The sequence below is a fragment of the Acinonyx jubatus genome, chromosome A1 (assembly GCF_027475565.1).
Source record: "Acinonyx jubatus isolate Ajub_Pintada_27869175 chromosome A1, VMU_Ajub_asm_v1.0, whole genome shotgun sequence".
NCBI lineage: Eukaryota > Metazoa > Chordata > Mammalia > Carnivora > Felidae > Acinonyx > Acinonyx jubatus.
The window spans coordinates 48,910,402-48,914,523 of record NC_069380.1 but is presented as its reverse complement, the minus strand read 5'-3'; positions in this window follow the sequence as shown (position 1 = coordinate 48,914,523).

Sequence of the window (4,122 nt, the reverse complement as noted above, 5' to 3'; positions counted from 1 at the left end):
CAAGGAGCCTCTGATTTCCTTGGTCCGGCACGCTGGTCCACCAGTGGTCACATTCCCTCCATGATGTCTTCTAACAATGCATCTTCCAGGTAATCTCTTTTATGTATTCTTCACAATCAGTATATACAATCCAAGTGTTGACATAATGATGTTGGTTCTTTCCTGATTTGTGAGGGTATTAGGGCAAGCCATGCACATCCAGATGGAAACATGCCTCAAGCTGAATTCTTTAGCAGGGACTGTTCATTTGGTTTTTTCTTGTTGTGATGCCAGCATCTAATCTTGACGGAGAGAGTCCACTCAGCCCCTGTATCTTTCTATATCTTTCTATATATGTCCCTAGATGGGTTGTTTAAAGTAGATTTTTGTGAAAATGGTGAAAAAAAATTAAGTTGTGAATTCAAGATTGCAAATTATTGGGGCCTCCCGGTGACGCAGTAGGTTGAACGTCTGGTTCTTGACCAGCACAGGTCCTGATCTCACAGTTGGTGAGATCCAGCGTGCATTAGGCTCTGAGCTTGCAGCAGTGAGCTTGCTTGGAATTCTCGCTCTCTTTCTCTCTCTCTGCCACTCCCCCGCTTGAGCTCTCTCTCAAAATAAAGAAACATTTAAAAAAAAAAGAACTCAAATTACTGATTGAGACTTCTTTCAATTTAGTTTTTACCTTATAGATTATAAATGCATAAAATATTCACCAACCATAAATAGTTTATAGTGAGCTTTAACATTAGCTTCCAATTCTTTCTTGCTAAATCAGTGCTTGTAATAGTCAGTGTACCAATAGAAAGAATATCTGGTCTGGCCAGCCTCTCTTTCTTTCTGGCTTTGTAGATGCTTTCTGCAGATTCACCACTGTCTGTGCTGAGCTGGCTGCTTCAAGACTTGCAAAAGTTGATCTTTGCTCATGCACTTGTTGCGGTATAATATCTACACACTAGATCTACTTCAAGTACATTGATTTCTTTATGAAATGCTTTGTAAAGACTGGTTGCCTGTTTTACTGTGAAGTATTGGGAATATGCTGTTTGACTCTTTAAATACTCAGTATCTATGTTCTTTGTCATCTCCAACGTCTATGCCAAATTTCTCGAGTTTCATGTCAGCAGATGAGTTTGATCTTTTTGAATGGGAAGAACCTTTTTCTGCTTAAGGTCTTAAACAGAAAATGAGTGTCTTGTTGGATTTAAAAAAAGGCACTTCCTATGTAACACCTGTAAAATATACTTAAGATTGGAGGTGTTCCTATTTAGACATTTGCATCCAGTAAGTATTGGCTACATAGCAACATTCTCTCTGACCTGCACCCTCAAATACAGAAGCACATTCACTGCTGCCCTTATCCCAGACTACTAACTGCCCGTAGAAATAAATGTAGAGCCCAAATGTCCATCGATGGATGAATGGATACAGAAGATGTGGTGGTGTGTGTATATATATATATATATATATATATATACACACACACACACATATATCACACATATATATAAATATATCATTGTGGTATATATATACACCCAGACTAGTAACTGCCCATAGAAATAACTGTAGAGCCCAAATGTCCATCAATGGATGAATGGATACAGAAGATGTGGTGTATGTATATATATATATATATATATATATATACATACACACACACACATATATATATATACACACATCATTGTGTGTATATATGTATATGTATATATACATATATATGTATACATTGTATACACACAAAGGAGTATTACTCAGCAATCAAAAAGAATGAAGTCTTGCCATTTGCAACTACGTGGATGAAACTAGAGGGTATTATGCTAAGTGAAATTAGTCAGAGAAAGACAAATATCAGATAATTTCACTGATATGAGGACTTTAAGATATAAAACAGATGAACATAAGGGAAGGGAAGCAAAAATAATATAAAAACGGCGGGGGGGGGGACAAAACAGAAGAGACTCTTAAATATGGATAACAAACAGAGGGTTACTGGAGGGGTTGTGGGAGGGGGGATGGGCTAAATGGGTAAGGGGCATTAAGGAATCTACTCCTGAAATCATTGTTGCACTATATGCTAACTAACTTGGATGTAAATTAAAGAAATAAATTAAATAAAAAAATTTAAAAGAAGAAAGAAATGTAGGCCATATATGTTATTTCAAAATTTCTGGTAACCATATTAAAAAAAAGAAAAAGATAAAATTAATTTTAATAATATATTTTATTTAACCCAGTATAGCCAAAATATTATCATTTTAACATGTATTCCATATAGACGGTATTAGTAAAATATTTTACATTCTGTTTTTCTTACCAAGTCTTTTGACATCTGTTTTGTATTTTACATTTAGAGCACATCTCAATTTGGATGTTAACTACAGAATTTTCATTGGAAATACTTGATATGCATTCAGATTTGATAAAATTTATAGTTGAAACATAGATTCACAAATCCAAGCTTTTCTAAATACTTTAAAAAATTCCCAGTAATTAAACTGAGACTGGAAAAGTAATTGTTCTCTTATATTCACATTCACATTGACAAAATGGGTTTATCTTTTTTAAAAGCATCAATATGACTTTGAAGCCACATATGAGTTTTGAAACTACATATATCCAACTTAAGTAACCTCACTAACTCTTGTGCCAATTCAGTATTGTTAACATTGAATTCAGAGGGGTATGGCATAATTTGGAAAACAATTCTAAATTTACTAATCTCGGAGCACCTGGGTCGTTCATTCAGTTAAGCGCCCAACTTTGGTTCAGGCCATAATCTCATGGTTCGTGGGTTTAAGCCCGTCATCCAGCTCTGTGCTGACAGTTCAGAACCTGGTGCCTGCTTTGGATTCTGTGTCTTCCTCTGTCTCTGCTCCTAACCCACTTGCACTCTGTCTGTCTCTCAAAAAATAAATGAACATAAAAAAAATTAAATAAGTTTACCAGTATCAACAAAGTGTTCTTCACATTTTTCTTACAGTTTTCACAGCCAATTTACATAACACATGAATTACAGTTAACATGTTCTGCACATTGATTCTTGTTAGAAAAATATGTACATTACTTACATGTATTATGAAAAATTCCAATTTCAATATAAATTTTTATACTTGTTTAGCTAAGTCACAAATAATGTTTCTTTTTCCTTGGTACTTCAAATTTAGCTCATTCGTATGCAGTGTGATATCTATAAAAAATCACATAGTCCCTTTTGCCTTGGTTTATTGAATATTTGGCAAGTATTCCCTTTGTTTCAAGAAAATCGTGAATAGTTCACAGTACAATACATTTTTGTAAAATGCCTCCATGACTTGAATAAACAGCCTTGGCCCAGAACACACATTTATTAAATCTTGCCTACTATTTATTATTATATTTATTTACTTATCTACTATTTAATAATTCTATTAACTGACAATGATTAATCAGTTGCACATAGTTACTGATGATTTTAACAACTGTATCTGTGACCCTTTTTGTAAAGTCTGCTTCAGAAAACTGAGCATATATCTTTTCAATGTGTACTGTACAATGGAACAAAGCAATAATAAAGAAAATGTCAGTCTCTTGTTTTAAAACTTTAATACATATAGGTTTTTGACCTAAAATAGATGGAGTACCATCTATCATGATAGAATTTTTTCATATCCAGCTGAGATCCTTCTTTGACAGATGTGAAAGATTAAAAAATATCTATTCTATGAGTTTGGATTTTAGGCTGTACATTGGCAACAGTTTTTCATCCATTTGGAAGTCCTTCAAAATAAAAGTACTCTTGGGGAACTCATAAAGAAATATCATCCATAAGCTGATGACTTCCACAAACGCAATATGTTCAGCCCTAAACTCTTGAATTCTAGACTTGAATATCCGATGTCTACTTAACATTTCCAACTTATTGATTCTCCTGCCAGTTTATTCCCTAGTCTTCAACAAATGATAACTGTAACTCAAAAAAAATTGGGAGTCTATTTTTTACTCTTTCCTTTATATCCATATATTCAGTCTACCAGCAAATTCTGTTTGACTCTACCTTCTAATGTATCCTAAATATGACAGTTTCTTGGGAACTCATCGTCACCACACTAATTCCACCGCATTTCTTGCAAAACCTTCTAGGTATTCTCCTTGTTTCCA